Source organism: Rhinopithecus bieti, unplaced genomic scaffold (genome assembly GCF_001698545.2).
Source record: "Rhinopithecus bieti isolate Rb0 unplaced genomic scaffold, ASM169854v2 scaffold_1295, whole genome shotgun sequence".
In the NCBI taxonomy this organism is placed as follows: domain Eukaryota; kingdom Metazoa; phylum Chordata; class Mammalia; order Primates; family Cercopithecidae; genus Rhinopithecus; species Rhinopithecus bieti.
In genome coordinates, this window is record NW_016803880.1 from 5,347,202 (window position 1) to 5,368,559 (window position 21,358).

Consider the following 21,358-nt stretch of genomic DNA (forward strand, 5'->3'; position numbering starts at 1 on the left):
CCCCTGCATTGTAAAGGCTCTTGTTAAAAACTCAAAAATGGCAGAATGCAGATTGTGTTCAGGAAAAGTTGTCTTCCTGTGTACTACACATAATACGTTGGATGCTTCTGCCTGAAGAAATTATATGCTGAACATGAGCCATTTTAGAAAATAGTCATACACTTGACCACATTCGTAACTATTTTATACTCTGCTTTGCAAGTCCCTGGTTATTATGGAGCCTTGAGAGCAATTATAATAGTTCAGAAACTATCCAAGAGTGATTTACTTTGTGACACCTACTGGACTGCTGACTTCCTCAGCTCTCCAGGATATAATTCATAGCCCATTTCCAAGGTTCAGAAACTTCTCCCCTCATGAATCAAAGACTTGTTAGGCTGGGAAAATCCTGGAGAGACTATCTGATTTTAATTCCTGCATTTACATAGACCACAGACAATGGAGCAAAGCAAATTCTTTTAAAATCCCTTGATGAATCATTTCCACACTTAAAACTATCCTTACACAAATTCCTTGAGGATGGAGATAACAGATTAACAGAAAAATAATGAGTGACAGTTAAAAAGTTAGCCCTAAATCAAATGTTCCAAACACAAGCAAGTAGTGGATAGAAGTCACTTACCTGGAATAGGAACACATATAATATTAAAAAGCCTTACATTTGACCCTTAAAGTGGTCTGTGTACTAGAGTAATTTGAAGCCTAAAGAGATTCTGTAGCTTGCTTTGAAAGAACAAAGTAGGGATTCCTGGAGTTGTAATTCAGGTTTTCATCATTCTGCACCACTGCTGTTTCCTCCTTGCCATGGGTGCCCCCTATACCTTTTCCACATGAGATAATTTTATCCTTTATCTCTTCTTCTTAATTAAAAAAACCAGAGCACGGCAGTGGCAATTCCTATTAGGGATACATCTCTAGTTTGGAATTTTAGCGATTTTGCAAAAACAATGATCTTGAGCAATTATGTATTAAGTGGGGGAAGGTTGTCAATTGCAGGAAAGATAAGGAGAGAAATGCAGAATCTAGCAAAGTAGCTTTTTTTTTTTTTTAAAAAAAAACTTAATGGGTGTATTAGTCCATTTTCATGCTCACAGTTCCATGTGGCTGGGGAGGCCTCACACTCGTGGTGGAAGGCTAGAGGTACATCTTATATGGCAGCAGGCAAAAGGAAAAAATGAGAGAACTTTTGCAGGGAAACTCCCCCTTATAAAAAGTATCAGACCTTGTGAGGCTCATTCACTATCACGAGAACAGCATGGGAAAGACCCGCCCCCATGATTCAGTTACCTCCCATAAGGTCCCTCCCATGACACGTGGGAATTGTGGGAGCTACAATTCAAGATAAGATTTGGGTGAGGACACAGCCAAACCATATCAACGGGCAAACATGGATTTGCCAAAATGTATATGGTGGAATCTAATCCCCAAAGTGTTGCTATTATGAAGTGAGGCTTTGGGAGGTGATTAGGTCATAGTGGAGACCTCATGGATAGAATTAGTGTTCCTATAAAAGAGGCATGAAGGAACCCTATTGCCTCTTCTGCCATGTGACTACACAGTAACAAGGTGCCATCTATGAGGCAGAGAACAAGTGCTCACCAGACACCAAATCTTGCCTTGATCTTGAACTGCCTAGGATTCAGAACCGAAAGCAACACATTTCTGTTGTTTACAAGTTACTCAGTCTGAGGCATTGTTACAGCAGCCTAAATGCACTAGGATGTCATCTAATAAGTGTGCTTGGGCGGGCGCGGTGGCTGAAGCCTGTAATCCCAGCACTTTGGGAGGCCGAGACGGGCGGATCACGAGGTCAGGAGATCGAGACCATCCTGGCTACTACGGTGAAACCCCGTCTCTACTAAAAAAAAATACAAAAAACTAGCCGGGCGAGGTGGCGGGCGCCTGTAGTCCCAGCTACTCGGGAGGCTGAGGCAGGAGAATGGCGTAAACCCGGGAGGCGGAGCTTGCAGTGAGCTGAGATCCGGTCACTGCACTCCAGCCTGGGCGACAGAGCGAGACTCCGTCTCAAAAAAAAAAAAAAAAAAAAAAAAGTGTGCTTTAGAGAAAGTGATTTGAAAATCATTTCTCAAATTATACTTCTGATGTTGAAAATGTGGTTCTGCATACATTGAAAATCGAAAGAGGCATCATGTTTAGCATTCAAGCAAACACATGTCTTAATTTTGATAAGTAAAATTATTGAAAAATGAGAAAGCTATGAAATCCTTTATATAGCTTCCCCCTTCAATGTGTAAATTAATTACATTAAGCTTTCCACTTTTATTCTTGCTTTTAAAAGACTGACTTCAGTTGTGTTTATCCCCACTTGATTCTGAGATAATCTTACTACAATAAATTGAATTATTTTCTGCGTTTTGTCATCTATGGAGAGAATGTTCTGATGTGTATATTTCTAGGGGACTTGGGAACATGCAGTTTTGGTGGCAATCCCAGATCATATAACCAGGAAATTATTCAATATTGAAAATGTGAAGCCTAAGCAAGTTTTAAATCATTGCTTAGGACATGCAATCTACAAATGTGCTTTCCCCACCGGGGCACCAGACTGAAGAAAGCAATGTTGCTTGGATCAACATATCAAGAGCTTCTTAACTCCTAAAAGGTGTTCTTTGAAATTCAGACTTTTAAAGGGCAACAAAGGAGTTTAGATCAGGTAATATGTCCTCAGGGATAATCAAAAGAAACTCATTTCAAAGTGGCCTAAAGGTTGAGAAAGTTGATTGGCTCAGGTAACTGAAAGTCCAGAACTTTAGCAATCCAGTGGCTCTGGCCTCCTTTTCTTGCTCTTTTCTTGGCTGCCACTACTGAGGAGGATTTTGCAGTTTTGGTAAATTGCTTTATGGTATTCACAGGAAAGTAGTGAGCATGTTTTTTCCCCCCACTATTCTAAGCAAGAGTTCTTCAACTTTGAATTAGACCATTTAGGAATATTAACTGTGGCTGGGAGAATGAAGGGAACTGTTTAGATTAAATGAAAAAGAGTCTATTCTTGGAGCTGGAGGTGGTCAGCTTCTGAACCACAAGTGCTCTGCAGGAATAAGGGAATGAATGCTTATTCCTTTGGGATATGGAGTGACTTCCATGCGCGTCCGTGTGAAGAGACCACCAATCAGGCTTTGTGTGAGCAACATGGCTGTTTATTTCACCTGGGTGCAGGTGGGCTGAGTCCGAAAAAGGAAAGGGAGATAGGGGTGGGGCCATTTTATAGGATTTGGGTAGGTAAAGGAAAATTACAGTCAAAGGGGTTGTTCTCTGGTGGGCAGGGGTGGGGTCACGAGGTGCTCAGTGGGGAGCTTTTAAGCCAGGATGAGCCAGAAAAGGAATTTCACAAGGTAATGTCATCAGTTAAGGCAGGAACAGGCCATTTTCACTTCTTTTGTGGTGGAATGTCATCACTTAAGGCAGGAACCAACCATCTGGATGTGTATGTGCAGGTCACAGGGGATATGATGGCTTAGCTTTGGCTCAGAGGCCTGACAGTGACTATGAGAGATTTGTTGAGACCAAATCAATACTATGGAATGAAATATATTCAGTGTATTAGAATGTATACTTAATAAAGAGTAAGGTAAAGGCTTATAAATAACTACAGGAGTAACTGTAGTGTGGTTGTGGGATGAACCCACCAATCTTTCCTGCCTAAAGTATTTATTTCTGAAGAGTTTACTTGTGGATTTCTAGAAATACATTCTAGACTTCCTGTATTCTGATATATTGCTTAATATTGTTTGCTACTTTTATAATGATTTAGATATGATAACTATTTTAATATTATTACAGTGAAACAAAATAAAATGTTCTAGAGCCCATGTTTAAAAATAGTCACAGATTGAAATTTCTATTTGATATGAGAGATTATATATTCTTTCTTTACTTCCTCCCCCTCTTCCTGGCCTCCACTTTCATTCTTTTCTTTCTTTCCCTTCTGTCTTTTCTCACTCTTCCTTTTCTGTTGAATGTCATCTATCTAGAGATTTTACATGTTGCTGCTGTTGTATGACTAAATTAACAATTCTTTAGGAAATAATTCTGATAACCACAGATTATACTTCTTTCCAAAAAGACCTGTGTTTTGATCGCATGAAAATTTGCTCTAGTATCTCATTTACATAAATAATGCGTGTGAAGGACATTTTCTAAGTTCTTGCATATAACAATGTCTTTATTGCTTCTAAACACGAATAATAGCTTCCCCAGAAATAGATTTCAGTCAATAGTCATCTGTACTTTATAGATGTTGAGCAGTGTGCTTTTTATATATTTAAAAAGGAGAATTTTAGTATTTATATGGTTTTCTTTTTCTTTTGTATGGTACCTGGTTTTCTGCCTGGTTGATTTTGGGTGTTTTTTTTTTTTTTTTTAATTCTTTTAGTTATCAAGACCTGTTTTGTCTTTTATTTCTCATCATTTTTGCCTAGTATTTAGATTTAAATTCTTAGCTCTTTTTAGCTCAGTGAACTTGTCTTCACTTTTGTTGTCTTTGCTGCTTCTCCTCCATCTTCTGCAGAGAGCTTTTCTTCATCAAATCATTGCTTTTGGAATTCTTATTATGAACATAGGAGAACTTCTGTATCAATCATCCTTCTTCCTAGGATCTTTTCACTTACAATACTAATCCCTTTACTGTTCTAATTTCTGCAAATATTTCTTGGGGCATGCTAGGGCATATTTCTATTTGCTGTAGCAACCAATCGGCTGCTTGCTGCTGCCATTAGTTAGTATTTGGAAACATAATTTCAATCTGGATGCAATTTTGCATGATCCCAGACTGTTCTGTTTACTGCTCTTTCAAATTTCATAAATTCTAGCCGGGCGAGGTGGCGGGCGCCTGTAGTCCCAGCTACTCGGGAGGCTGAGGCAGGAGAATGGCGTAAACCTGGGAGGCGGAGTTTGCAGTGAGCTGAGATCTGGCCACTGCACTCCAGCCTGGGTGACAGAGCGAGACTCCTTCTCAAAAAAAAAAAAAAAAACAAACAATCAAATTTCATAAATTCAGAATAAACTTATGACTTTTCACAATAAAATGAGAAGTTTTAAAAGTTTTCTTCTGTTTAATTCAGTAAGGCTATTTCACAGGTAGAAATTGGCTCTGATAACTCAGATAGGTCTACATGCTCAGAATTATTTTTATTTCCTCTGCATCCTTGCGACTCAAGTTTCAGTTTATGGACCAACAACACTGGTGTCAGCTGGGAGCTTGTTAGAAATGCAGAATGTTGGGCCTGGCTCCAGACCTGAACCAGAATCTGCATTATAACAAGGTCCTCAGATAAACACATCCTGTCTGAAATTTTAATGTGAATACAAATCTCCTGAGAATCTTGTTCTGCAATTTTCAGATTCTAACACACACCCAGATTAGGCTGATGTTAATTGGATCATGTACCACAGTTTTGAGTAGCAAGACTACAGAGCAGCCCTGTATTCTAAAGTGCACTTATAATATTTGTAATAGATCTCAGGTATCCTTCAATTAAATAATGTGATTCTTGTTTACACCAGTGTAAATATTTGTTGGCATTGTAAAATATAGTCATTCAGCAGACATTAATCAATTGAAAACATAAGGAGAATAAAGGAGGCAGTTGATCAAAGGCAAGGCTGGTGGGCACCAAAGTTGGAGAGAAAATGCGTCCGAGAGGGCAGTGGGCGGAGTCTGAAGGGGCCCTGATCCAGCAGGCAGTTAGACCTAGGCCCAAAGGGAAGCTGCCTCTTTCATTTCCAGTGTCCATACCTGGAATGAAGAGTTGATTTTCTTACTGCTTTTTAAAAATACTCAATCACTGAGTTAGAGCGGGCAATTTTAAATTGCCATTTAAAAGCATTGCCAATGTCACATTCCTTCTTTATCTTCTTCTTTTTATTAGTCACTCCTTAATTTGCAGTCTCAGGGGCAGCACTGTCTCCATAAGCTTATTTAGCTTTATCAAAGGGAATAGTGGAAGATATGAATACTAGACCTTAAGCACATTAAAGCACAGTTGTTAAATCCATAAGAAGATGAGATCTGTGAGTATTAACGATACCTGGGAGCTGAATGGGAGCTTACTTTGGAAGTGTCATTGCTTTTGTGCTTTGAGGATTTGCTGTGAGATTGTTTTTTTCACTTTCCATTTAGAAAGTGGGTCATTAAGAATTGTTATTTGCTAAAAAGTTAACCCCAAGTGCTGTAAAGTGCCTTGAAAGAAAATAAAGTAGATTTTTAAAAGCTAAAGAATGTGAGTACTTTAGGAAGTATTTATAGAAGAGTGAAAAGGATTTACATTTGGTACATTCTAGAAGAGATGATATAAGTTGACCTGCTGCAAACAATGCAGTATGTTACTGCTTTTGCTCAGAAAAACACCCTTGTCAAATTTCCTTTGTGTAAATGAAGACTCTCCCTACAGCACTGGAACTGATTTAACCTTCCAGGTAAGATGAATTTTACAACAGGTCAAATCTGATATTAATATTACAGCCTTCTCTATTCTTCTTGTCTATAATAGTCTTCTTTATACTTGATATAAATACCAGATTAAATAAAACTGTGGCAAGTGTGATGATTCATTAAAAAAAATCTTTTTTACAGAATCCCAATATAACTGTAAAAAGGTTGTTGTTTTGTTTACCTTGAGAATATTAACTTAGTACCTGAGAGTTAGAGGTTATTAATGCTCTTCTGTGAAACAATCATATATTTGTAATAAATTGTCATATTCTTTTGTTTAGAATTACTTCTAGCACTTACTAGATAGACATTCCATAAGTATCTGTTGAAATGACTGCATAAAAAATGAACAAATTATAAGACTGAGCATGGAAATTAGCCAGTTCCTAGCCTAAAGAGGAAATTTTTATAAATAGGGAAATTCAGGGTATATTCAAACAGATTCTGGTAAAAATAGGAAGAATGTATTTTTTATTCTCATAACTTTAAACCACATACATTACAGTAGAACGAAAACAATATGATTTATTGGTAGGTTTGTGCTTAACAATTCTTGAGCCTTGGAGTGGATAATGTAAGTTAAATCTTTTCTCTTCCCCCAACACTCTGAAACCAGCTGCACCCCTTCCCCGGCTAGATCTCTTCTGATGCTTGACATTGCACATATGCTTCCAATGGCCTTGCTCACTGGCTTCACTGAATTCACTGTCAAATAAAATTTCTATTTTATTTTACAAATAGAAACATTCTTCCTTTAAGGTAAGTGGGAAGAATGACAACGCTTCAATTTGTAAAAAAATTTTTATGTAGTTCCATTTTGCTATATAATTTTCAACTTTATAGTTTGCACTCTATGAATTTCAGAAGTAAGTAATCTAATTTGGTGAGCTTAATTGAAGTTTTCCTACGTAGAGTAAGTTCAGAGAAACACTGTTACATTTCCATTGTATTTGGTTGATGATTTTGCTCTAATGGCCAGGAAAATAATTAAAATTTAATGGCCAAAACTCATGCGGAGTGAAAAGTGAGAGTTGAGGTAAGTCTCTTGATATTGATTGTTTCTACTGAGCAAAATCAACAAATTCCTGCTTAAATCTCTATAGGAGTTCACCCAGGTTAACATATAATTTATAATCTTGGAGGCAGAAATTGCTAGAAGCTTGGAGAAAAATATATACATATAATCTAGGTTTATACAAAACCTAAACTTTGATTAAATATCTTCTTATTTATATCTTACAATAAAGAAACCAGAAATTACATCTAAGCAGTCTTGGGAGAAATATGATACATTTATCAGATGAACAGCATATACTCAAGTGTGATGTTCTGTCTTACAAATTTTAATATATCTTTATTTTAGGAGAAAAAATAATAACGCTTTATTGCAAGCAACACTTTAGGTGGAGTAGATTCAAGCGTTCTAGTTGTTCTGTTTGTGAATACCTTATAGTTTTTCAGTTAATTGATACCTTTTTTGTGTGTTTATACAGTTTATCAAGGAGATACTTATGAGACCAAAACTAATTTTTTGTCTTTGCATTTCCTTTACCATTTCACATTTTTTAAATATGGAATTACACATTTTCTTACTTAACCAGAGTGTTAGTTAATCTCACTCATATATTCATGATATGCCATTCTGCGTTTTCATGGGGAAAGGATGAGGCAGTGCCAAGCATTCCATTTGATCCATATTCACTTTTTGCTGAAAGCTGTAAATCCACATGTTGACCACGGTCTAGGGAGCAAAAGAGAGGGTTCTGATACCACAATGCAATATTCAGATGCATTGATGATGGGAATTTTTCTAGATGGGAAAATCATAAGGAGTATGAGCATATACAAAGTATTTGCTGTGTACATTGTGAGTCATTTTACATATATTGTGTCCTTTGGAATTACACTCCAAAATCTCACCCCATTCTCCAGATCATTCAGGGTGCTAGTGAGAAAGAGATGGCATATTCATTCTGGATCAGTTGAGGACCAAACTTTAGTACAGGGACTAAACTCTGTAGGCAGAAGTTAGGAAAAACAATTGGTTGGTAGAAAATCCTGGGGCTAGCAAAGGTGGTAGACCATTTCCACCCTAAGGCTGTGGCTTTCGTAGAAGAGTAGAGCTAAACATTAGTGACTTAAGCTAAACATTAGAGTAAACATCTTCACTTTCTTTTAGCTTCTGAGCTCCTGCTTGTAACCTATTGCTATAGTTTAGATATGTGTCTCCACCGAAATCTCATGTCGAATTGTAATTCCCAGTATTGGTGGGACTTGGTTGGATCACGGGAGAGGATTTCTCCTCAATGGTTTAGCACCATCCCCTTGATGCTTTCCTCGTGATAGTGATTGAGTTCTCACGAGATCTAATTGTTTATAAGTGTGTTGCACCGACTGGGCGCAGTGGCTTATGCCTGTTAATCTAGCAGTTTGGGAGGCCATGGCAGGCAGATCACTTGAGGCCAGGAGTTCACGATCAGACTGGCCAACATAGTGAATACTTGTCTCTACTAAAAATACAAAAATTAGCTGGGAGTGGTGGCGGGCACCTAGAATCCCAGCTACTCAGGAGGCTGAGGCAGGAGAATCACTTGAACCCAGGAGTCGGAGGTTGCAGTAAGCCAAGATCCCACCACTATACTCCAGCCTGGGTGACAGAGAGAGACTCCACCTCAATTTAAAAAAAAAAAAACAAAAAACTGTGTGGTGCCTCTCCTTGCTCGTTCCTGCTTTCACCATGTGATGTGTCTGCTCTCCCTGTTTGCCTTCTGCCATGATTGGAAGCTTCCTGAAGCCTCCTCAGAAGGAGATGCCACTATACTTACTGTGTAGCCTGAAGAACTGTGAGCCAATTTAACCTCTTTTCTTTATAAATTACCCAGTCTCAGGTATTTCTTTATAGCAATGCAAGAATACCTTAGTATACCTATACTGGCTGAACCCAAGTGAAAAGGATCCTTTCATTAGAGTGGAAGTCAACCTCCTGGTCACAAAGTAGGAAGGAGAAGCATGGAGAGAAGGAAATAGAGGACATTCACATAGTCCCTAAGCTTTTCAAGCACAGTCTACCTCCAGCCCAGTCTCCACTGCCCAGGCTGAGGGCTTGGGCTATCTCACCCACTATTTGTTCCATCACTTATTTTGTTCTGGCCTTTTGTATTTTTCTAAAAGTCAAGTTCCTGCAACCCCTGGGACCTTTGTACCTTATGATTCAGCTGCCTAAAATGCTGTCTTCTAGGGTCTAGGCTTGGCTGGTTTCCACAAAGCATTTGCCAGGTATCAAGTGTTACTTCCTTTTAGAAGTCATCTCTGACCATGCCATCTACAATGCCTTCCTCACTCAGTCACTTTTTCACACATCATTCAATTTTACTCATAGCACATCTCTTATCATGAAAATTACCTTGTTTCCATCTTTGTTAATTAGAATCTAAGTTTACAGGTCAAGGATTTGTGTTCTTTTTGATTACAGAATTTCCAGTGCTTACAGCAGCTTTTGGCATATTGAAGCTATTCACTACTTTTTAAATTATCTATGGATAATTAAGTCTGTATGTGGGGACAAGAGTGATTCAGTTTAAGATGAGAATCCACCATGTGTCTCCTAACTAACCCAAAGTTCAGGAATGCCTCCGAAATGTCTAATTAATATATTACTCTGTGTAGAAATACCTATTCACTGCAAGTTTTGGCTTTTCTCCAAAACAACCTTTGATGTTGCATACATCATAGGCTGTGATGCCCATAGCAGTTACTTACACATTCCTTCCAGAGAACATGTACTCTTTTCTTGAGATATAAGCCCTGGGTGTGGGATCTTTCAGTACAGAGATCTACCTGTCTTGTGGCCACCCAAGACCACTTCTGTCTGTAAGTTCCCCTAATAAATCAGCATTTACTAACAAACTAGATTCGTTTGCTTCATTCTTTGATTTCTCAGCTCCTTATGAATTTGGGGGTCACTTTGCTTATATGACCCTTACATGTAACATCTCATATAATAATGTCTCTGATTCTACAGATGAACACCTGAGGGACAGATGTGTCTAAGACTATACAGCTAATAAGTGATTGGACTAAAATACAAGCATAAACATCCTGAACGGTAAGGTAAGAGACCTGAACCACTAAGTTATATTGCCTCTTAAAAAGGAAGCAGGAAGACATTGTCTTTGTTCATGGCCTGTCAGAATCAATGAAGCTTTAAAGGATGACAAATTTGTAAACTAGGAGACTAGTTTAGCAATATAGAAGAATCCAAGTCAATGACAGTAGCAGAGTAGGGAAGAGAATGTAGGATCCTTAACTCCAGGTTATGTAACTCTATGTCATGGTAGTTTCAGAATACGCCTTTGGATTGTAAACATTTTCCATTCTGCCATATTTTATACAGAAAGCAACTTCTGCTCTGCATTGCTTTTCATGATAGTTAGGCAAAAACAGAAACAGCTTGTTTGCCAAAATGTTAGCTGTTTTGACTTTTAAAAAATGTAAATTCAGTCCTTGTTGAAAAGAAAAAGTACAATTTATATCCTCTCTCAATTTTATATTTCAATTAAGCTCCTTTCTCCCCTTCTTCTCTTGCTTTTTGAATCAGAACCAGTTGGAATTTGGAGGATAATGTCATCTCTAATTGAAAATGAACATTTTTTTTGTATTTACATAACAATTTCCACTATTCTTCCCTGGCTTTTGTTACACAAAATGAAAACAAAAGTTGATGAAGATGTTGGTATGAGAGGTGGAAGTGGGAGGTAGCAGGAATGAGAAAAGAAGAGGCCGAAAGCAAAATATGTTTTAAGCATTTACCATGGTATTGTTTCCACAATTTCTTTTTCTTTTGGGAGCAGCCCTTCTGCTGGATGCCTTTTCTTTCTATACAGCATGTATTTTCCATTCACATCCACTGCTCCTTGTTGTATAAAAAAACTATGTGCAGAGTGGGAGATAGACACTACCTTAATTATTGGAATTTCTCATCTTGACATTTCCTCCTATAATTTATAAATTTGTTTTTGGTTGGCAGTGGGAGATAAAGCATTTGTCCCTCATAATTACTCCATTTTATTTATTTTTACCTCCTAAGCTTTCAAGTCTATCCCACTTACTGGGGTTGTATTTTTGTGTGAACTCTTATATTTCCAAGTTAGGCTACAGGTCAATAGATGTTTTTGTACTCAATGGTTGATGTAAAGACACAAAGTTGTCCAAAACCCTGTCCTAAAAGTTTATTCTGTTGAGTATTCTAAACATCTGCCTGAAGAACCATACTTTTCACCCAGTAATTGACAATTTCTGTAATGAACATGATCCTAGTTTAAGATTTCAACATTTCTTTACTTGTTTCTTAGTGTCATTAAATGTAGAATAGTTGAGATAATATACTTATTGTTTTCAAACATCACAGTGATGTAGAAAATAATATTTGGCCAAAATATGGGACAGCTTGAAATAAACCTGTTAAGTTTTCAGATGCAAATAAATAATACTTCATCTCTGAAGGGAATATGCAGAGAAGATCCTTTTTATGCCACTGAAGCATCACTTATTATCATAACTATATATATATATATATATTTTTTTTTTTTTTTCTTTTTTTTTGAGACGGAGTCTCACTCTGTTGCCCAGGCTGGAGTGCAGTGGTGACATCTGGGCTCACTGCAAGCTCCGCCTCCCGGGTTCACACCATTCTCCCACATCAGCCTCCCGAGTAGCTGGGACTACAGGCACCCACCACCATGCTTGGCTAATTTTTTGTTTTTATATTTATAGTAGAGATGGGGTTTCACTGTGTTAGCCAGGATGGTCTCAATCTCCTGATCTTGTGATCTACCTGCCTTAGCCTCCCAAAGTGCTGGGATTACAGGCATGAGCCACCGTGCCTTGCCATCATAACCATAATTTTTTAAAGGTTGCAATGACTTTAGATTTTTCCAGTCCTATAGTAAATATAGCTCTTTGTAGTCCTGTTTTAGTGAAGTGAAATCTGACATGAAGCAAATTATTGTCAGTTGTGACTTGAGGCATAGGCTAATGCTAGCTACCTTGGATTGAGATGACCATATGTTTTTGTAAAACTCCAAGTTGGAATGAAAATTAAATGAAGAAATAATGAATTTAGAAGTTAAAGAAAAACTTCGCTGCTTATATGTCATCTCAAGAAGTGAGAATCAAAGGAGATGTGGGAAAATGAGTTACCACGAAGAGCTTTACAAATTTAAGGCATTGTTGTTGCCATGTTGACGGGGTCATTCATTGCTGGACTAGAGTCAGTCTATTGAGTTTGCAGAGATAGCAATTGAGATTTGTGACAGTTTGTTATTGGCGTAACTGGTTGGATGCATTTTTGAGGTTATGTTTGCCACATACTCTTTGTTTCTTCTGCACTTGAAATAGTCCATGTGGTTAATAGGATAGAACATTCTGTGCCTCCCTCATGATTCAGTGTGGCCCAAAGATGGAACTTCAGCTGGCTACTAGCTCATGACTTTCCTGGCAGGTATTGTTCGCAAGCCTGAATTGAGTGCTCTTCTCAAAAGGGAAAGTACACAGTTCAAATTAAGAATCATCTCTACTTCCTAGTGGGTTTTAAAGTTCGTCTGCTAAATGTGTTTGAGGGTATGTAGGGGCTGCTGGCCCATTTGAAGTGTTGAAACGTCCGTAGTGCAACACTGGCATATGATATGTAGTCAATATTGTCTTAATTGAATGTATTTGATTTATGAATACATATTTTTTTTTATTGTTATACTTTAAGTTCTAGGGTACTTAGAGGTACGTGCAGGTTTCTTATATATGTATACTTGTGCCATGTAGGTGTGCTGCACCCATCAACTTGTCAGCACCCATCATTTACATCATTACAAATGTAAACTCGTTATTTACATCAGGTATAACTCCCAATGCCGTCCCTCCCCCCTCCCCCCTCCCCATAATAGACCCTGTGTGTGATGTTCCCCTTCCCGAGTCCAAGTGATCTCATTGTTCAGTTCCCACCTATGAGTGAGAACATGTGGTGTTTGGTTTTCTGTTCTTGCGATAGTTTGCTGAGAATGATGGTTTCCAGCTGCATCCATGTCCCTACAAAGGACACAAACTCATCCTTTTTTATGGCTGCATAGTATTCCATGGTGTATATGTGCCATATTTTCTTAATCCAGTCTGTCACTGATGGATATTTGGGTTGATTCCAAGTCTTTGCTGTTGTGAATCATGCTGCTATAAAGACACATGCACATGTATATTCATTTTTAAAATTGGGTAGTAGTGAGTGTCAGGCCCCTGAGCCCAAGCCAAGCCATCGCATCCTCTGTGACTTGCACGTATAGGCCCAGATGGCCTGAAGTAACTGAAGAATCACAAAAGAAGTGCAAATGCCCTGCCCCGCCTTAACTGATGACTTTCCACCACAAAAGAAGTGAAAATGGCTGGTCCTTGCCTTAAGCGATGACATTATCTTGTGAAATTCCTTTTCCTGGCTCATCCTAGCTCAAAAAGCTCCCCTACTGAGCTTGTGACCCCCACTCCTGCCCGCCAGAGAACAACCCCACTTTGACTGTAATTTTCCTTTACCTACCCAATTCCTATAAAACGGCCCCACCCTTATCTCCCTTCGCTGACTCTCTTTTCCTACTCAGCCCACCTGCACCCAGGTGATTAAAAAGCTTTATTGCTCACACAAAGCCTGTTTGGTGGTCTCTTCACATGGATGCACATGACAGTAAGTTTATGAATAAAGACAATGAATCAGAGGCGAAAATTAAAGAAAGTATGACATAGAAGACATTATCGTGGCAGCAGTAGGAGCAGACAAAGTTAGCAGAGGTTGTATCAGCCTACTTTTTGATTGTTGGAGTCTGAGACTAAGGAAGAGTTGGTAGTGTTGAGTAGAAGATAGGTCACACTTTCTTTTTTGAAGCCCCTCAGAACGACAGCTACTTGCAAGGCTGAGGCAAATGGATCACGTGAGCCCAGAAGTTTGCGGCATTTATTATACTTTGTGGGAAAAAATACTCTCCCCTTTCTGATGCAACCTGCTTGTCTTCAATTCTTCAAACAACAGAATTCCAGGGGGGACACTGTGATCTTTTGCCCTGTCCCTCTGACCTTGTTTGCTTATTTATTTGTTTTTGTTTTCACTCTCTTCAATTTCTTTAAAATTTTATTTATTTATTTTTGTACTGTTACTCTTTTTTTCTACTCAGGATTTTCATTTGGCAAGAAGGTCTTGTCAGCCCATGCCTACTCTTTCATGGTTCTTATTCCTCTGAATGTAATTCACAAGAGGCAGCGCTGTACTTTAGATTTTAATCCCTCTAGCTCATTCTTTGAATGGCCTTAAACAAGACGAAGTGGCTGTGTGCTGAAGAACTGAGTGGATCAACTATCCCAAGAGTTGGGTGGTATGTTTTGACCTCAGAGTGGAAATCTAAGAACTGTAACTGAAATTTTAAATTGGAATATTTTAGCCATGTAACCTATGACCTTTCTTACAGTTTTCTTTCTTTTTTCTTTGTTTCTGTCCCCATTATTGTTGTATTTCTTTTTCTCAGTCATCTCCTTGATACATTGACTTTTTCTTGAAGACTTTTAACCTCAGTTTCCTACCTAGTAATATTGATATTCGTATATTAGCCTTTGACTATCATTATAATATTGATGATTAATAATAATGATAATAATGACTAACATTTATTGAACATTTAATATGTGGCAAACATTCATTTTAGAATTTTACTTACATTCTCATTTAACTCTCAAACAACACTTTAAATTAGGTACCCTCATTATCCTCATTTTGCAAGTTAAGAAACTGAGCACAGATAGGTTAATGTACTTGCTTCAAAAATAGTGGGTAAGTGACAGAGAAGATTCCAAGATTTGTGTAACTTCAGAGCCTATATTCTTCACTGTGACATTGCATTGCCTGGCCTACTAATGGAGTATTTATAACCATACCCTGATCACTGTTCTAAGGTTACAGAGAAAGAGGTAAAAAGTATGAGCTACTTATTTCTCTTTTATTTTATTATCTTTTATATGCCAAATTGAAAAATATGTCTGATAGAGATGAGCTAACAAAATGGGAGATGAGAATCCCCACACGTGGCTTCAGCCTCACCAGGGTGGGATTGGGAGGAGACAAGGCAGGACCACAAGCCAGGGAAATACTTGGGCAGCCATGGCTATGGGAGTTAATTGATTTTGTCTCTGGGACCCATGGTCTGGCAGTCTCTCCACGTCTTCAGAGCAGCACACAGCCCGATGTGTGATCTGCTGCCTGCTCAGAACTCTACTTCTTCAGAGACAAAATGGGACTGAAGTGATTCTGGCTTGAAGTCACATTTGCAACCCAGCTGAATAAAATGATGATTCAGATATAGGTTTAATCTGATAAATCCCAATGGGAAAAGTCACCCAGCTTGAGTATATGATTCATTGAGATCTCTTAAAATTTCCAGACATTATTTCTCAACAATTATCGCACTATTATATAATGAGGAAGATAAACTTCTCCATGGCCAGGATATCATGATGTTATGGTTATAGGAAAGTTAAATGCATAATCACTTTGGCATGTGATTTATTCATATTTCTACAAGTTGTCTTTCAACTCTACATTAATTATAGTAAAATATATTTTTTGGGGGGAAGATACAGCAGATGCGATTTTTTTTAGTCTTTGATTTCTGTCTTGAGAGCCCCCAGCTTTGATGCATTCTTGAAACTCTAATAAAGCAATGTGTTTTATTCCCTGTTTAATAAAATAAGCCAGCAGGATGTCTTACTTTCAGAAATGTTTGATAAAGTATCCCTCTCACTGAGCTGAGAGAAAAACCAATGGATTTTTTTTTTTTTCATTTTATGAGCTCTAGGATGCAAAGTTCCTAAGTATAATTCATTGTTCTTTATGTGACTTTCTCACAACATTCTGTTTTCTCTCTTCTAGTTCTTTTGAATAATTCTCACAGTTCTTGGTGAGCTGCTAATCAGTTTAGCCTGTGAAATCTAGGATGGAACAAACTACATTACTGGGGCAGGGAGATGAGTCTTTTATTTTTAAGTAATATAGCATGGCTATTTGATATCTTTTCTCATTTAATGAGAACTAAGATTTAATACAATTCTTAGCAAATGGTAACTTTTCTTTGCCTTCTTAAATTAACATATTAATAATTAACATAAATTAATATTAATATGAACTACACACTGCCATAAAATATAAATCCCTTTCAGTTTACAAGTGTAGGTTTTACTCTTAGGCTTTTTATTAACATATGTGAGCCACTATTAGAGATAGCTTAGTCTTGACTTGGCAAACACCCATTGCAATATTTGGGTAATACTTAGTAGGATGTTATAATAGCTTATCATGAGTAAATGACAGCAGAAGCATTTTATCTTCACTTACATAGTTTCTGTAATTACCTACAGCATTTGAAGCTATGTTCATGTTCATCTACATTTCACAATTTGCTTTCATTATTAATAATTGATTGTAGAATAATTTCTATGTATTTAGATTGTAGTACAAATCAAATCGTAAACAGTTTTGAAATTGTTTAAAAAGACAAATCTATGTGGCATTTTGTGTAGACACCAAACTCTGCCATTATAAGTGAAGCTGAGCCTTCATCTTCAACACAACCATTTCCCTGAAAGCTAATACATGACATGTTTGATGTTGAAATATGAGTTTGTTTTTTTTGGGATGGAGTCTCACTCTGTTGCCCAGGCTGCAGTGCAGTGGCACAATAGCTCACTGCAACCTCCGCCTCCCAGGTTCAAGCGATTCTCCTGGTTCAGCCTCCTGAGTAGCTGGGATTACAGGCACCTGCCACTACGCCCAGCTAGCTAGATTTTTGTATTTTTAGTAGAGATGGGGTTTCACCGTGTTGGCCAGGCTGGTCTTGAACTCCTAAGCTCATGATTCACTGCCTCGGCCTCCCAAAGTGCAGGATTACAGGCGTGAACCACTGTGCCTAGCTAGGAGTATTTTTAAAGTAATTTTAAGAAAAAAGTATGTTATGTTTTTACATATCATAGGAAGCTCTCTTATACTGTATTATTTTAATGCTACCTGATTTTCAGATCTCAGTTTCCTTCATTTTTGGCTTTATGGTGGGAGTTCACCAGTTATGATGAGACAACGCTCTTTGTCCTTAGTAAGCATTGTTTCAGTATGAACACTCATGCTTTATGAAACGGACATGCAAATTAAATCAATCAAACATCATGATTAAGAAAATAAACAATAAAATGAGTTTGTTAAACAAGCTTATTTGAAATGAGAAACAAGTATTTGTATAGTTCATCTTTTTCATATGGCTTAAAGGTAATTTTAAGAGGCTTCTTGACACACATAAAAATTGATCATATTTGTTTAAGCTTTTTTTTCTCTGAAAGTTTAAGTTGAATATTTTTCTTTCATGAGTGCATTACAATAAGAAAACACCAGAAAAGAAAAATGTTCACAAAATGTATCTTATTCAAGAAGACGTTTTGAATTAGTATCAAAGGAAATAATTGTACCTAAACTTTTGTATTCTAACTTTTGTACTCTAACTAAATAGTTGCACCTAACTCTAACTCTAAATAATTATACCTAAACTCTTGTACCTTAACTTTTGTCAGTTTTGGAAAACATAATGAAAAATATCAAAGATTTTGGGTAAGTTATTTTAAAACTGGGCAGTACTTGATTGAAAGTCTGCTCAAAGAAAAAATCCACTTCAAACTTCAGTTCTGTCAGGAGGCAGGTGGTCTTAACCTGTGTCACCTTCACACCTTCTTTCTGGCTATAGATAATTTCTTTTATTTAATACCTAAAAAACCAAACAGCTTAAACGAAATTTAAATCAGACAGTATCAACAAGAACCTCTCTGACCTCTCTGGAGAGAACTCTGTTATGACCAAAATCAACATTCTTTGTCAACCTGGAGAAGGAAATGAGAAACATTTGGGTGCAATCGAGGGGAAAATGTACAAATTTCAAAAAGAAACAAATTGAAAACTCTACTCAAGCATATGTATTTTCAGGCAAAGACTCCTGAACCATATGGGGTTCAGCTTTGGTGTAAAGATTTGAACTTTTCAGATTTAATCTAAATAGCTTTGCAGGATAAACCTCCAGTGGTTTCAATGGTGTTAAAAGACTCCTTGTGATCATCTCAAGTTTGATTTATTTGCACTTTTCAAACCAAAATTCATTTATTTACTGAGATGCAAAGCAAATTTGGGTTCTATTTTTAATAATGACACAGTGACCACGATAACAGTTTGATTTTAATATCTTGCTTAACTCTGTGAGAATACGTGCTATCATTACCTCCATTTTCAGAAGAGAAAGTGAAGAATCATGGAAGATTAAGGGATACATCCAAGCTATGTAACTAGGAAGAGCCAGAGATGGGATTTTACTTTTAAGTACACCTGACCTCAGAGCTCACATTCCAAACTGCTCTCTGTAATATGTGGAATGACAGTTATGGTATCATCTATTTTTCATTTGTTAGAATGGACAATTTGTAATTCTTGAAAATGCTTTGGATACTTTTGAAATACTCGAGTAGAAATATATAATCTATTGATATACTTAGAAATAAACAAGTACAAATTGATATGACCACCACCATTAAGACTTGATTCTGATACATCATCCTTTAGCTTAAAAATGTAAATTTAGCCACAAATATTCTGGTCAATGTGCTTGAGAGTGTTAGTCATATCTTCAGTATCTTTGCTGATTTCTAGTTGATCTGTCAATTGCTAACAGAGAAATTTAAGAAATCTCCAACTCTGTGGATTTGTCTATGTCTCCCTTTAATTTGTTAAATTTCATTTTTGTATGTTCCTGCTGTGATATTAAAAACATNATTAGTATCAAAGGAAATAATTGTACCTAAACTTTTGTATTCTAACTTTTGTACTCTAACTAAATAGTTGCACCTAACTCTAACTCTAAATAATTATACCTAAACTCTTGTACCTTAACTTTTGTCAGTTTTGGAAAACATAATGAAAATATCAAAGATTTTGGGTAAGTTATTTTAAAACTGGGCAGTACTTGATTGAAAGTCTGCTCAAAGAAAAAATCCACTTCAAACTTCAGTTCTGTCAGGAGGCAGGTGGTCTTAACCTGTGTCACCTTCACACCTTCTTTCTGGCTATAGATAATTTCTTTTATTTAATACCTAAAAAACCAAACAGCTTAAACGAAATTTAAATCAGACAGTATCAACAAGAACCTCTCTGACCTCTCTGGAGAGAACTCTGTTATGACCAAAATCAACATTCTTTGTCAACCTGGAGAAGGAAATGAGAAACATTTGGGTGCAATCGAGGGGAAAATGTACAAATTTCAAAAGAAACAAATTGAAAACTCTACTCAAGCATATGTATTTTCAGGCAAAGACTCCTGAACCATATGGGGTTCAGCTTTGGTGTAAAGATTTGAACTTTTCAGATTTAATCTAAATAGCTTTGCAGGATAAACCTCCAGTGGTTTCAATGGTGTTAAAAGACTCCTTGTGATCATCTCAAGTTTGATTTATTTGCACTTTTCAAACCAAAATTCATTTATTTACTGAGATGCAAAGCAAATTTGGGTTCTATTTTAATAATGACACAGTGACCACGATAACAGTTTGATTTTAATATCTTGCTTAACTCTGTGAGAATACGTGCTATCATTACCTCCATTTTCAGAAGAGAAAGTGAAGAATCATGGAAGATTAAGGGATACATCCAAGCTATGTAACTAGGAAGAGCCAGAGATGGGATTTTACTTTTAAGTACACCTGACCTCAGAGCTCACATTCCAAACTGCTCTCTGTAATATGTGGAATGACAGTTATGGTATCATCTATTTTCATTTGTTAGAATGGACAATTTGTAATTCTTGAAAATGCTTTGGATACTTTTGAAATACTCGAGTAGAAATATATAATCTATTGATATACTTAGAAATAAACAAGTACAAATTGATATGACCACCACCATTAAGACTTGATTCTGATACATCATCCTTTAGCTTAAAATGTAAATTTAGCCACAAATATTCTGGTCAATGTGCTTGAGAGTGTTAGTCATATCTTCAGTATCTTTGCTGATTTCTAGTTGATCTGTCAATTGCTAACAGAGAAATTTAAGAAATCTCCAACTCTGTGGATTTGTCTATGTCTCCCTTTAATTTGTTAAATTTCATTTTGTATGTTCCTGCTGTGATATTAAAACATACACTTTTATCATGTCTTTTAATGAATTGATCCTTTTACTGCTATGAAATAGCTTCGTTATCACTAGTAATAACTTCTGGTTTGAAATCTCTGTTATATAGCATTAATACAGCTACTTTTTTTAAAATAAAAAAATCTGCTTTGTTTTTCCTTCTATTTTTTTCCTGCCTTTTTTATGACTTAGAAATGTCAGAAATTCATTTTGATTTTTCTGTTGACTTTCCAGCTGTATGTCTTCTGTCATTTTTTAAGTGGTTGAAATAGAGATTACAATATATATCCTTAACAATCTACTTACAGTTAATGTTACCTTACATAATGTGGAAACCTTGAAATCATATAGGTCCATATCAGACTCCCTCCCAGTTTTTATTTTGTAGTTGTCATATATATTGCATTTTAACATGTTATAAATCCTTTAAGAAAATATTATAACATTTGGTTTAAGCAATCATACGTATTACAAAGAAATTAAGAGAAATAAAGCAAAACAAACTCTTTTCATTAACCCAGATACCATTTCCCATGTTCTGTATTTCTTTCTCAGCATTTGAGTTTCCATATTGTTTCATTTCCTTTCATTCTGAACCTTCCTTTGTCGTTTCTTGTGTAAACAGATCTGCTGGCAATAATCTTTTATTTTCTTTTTTTTTTTTCTTTTTTTTTTTT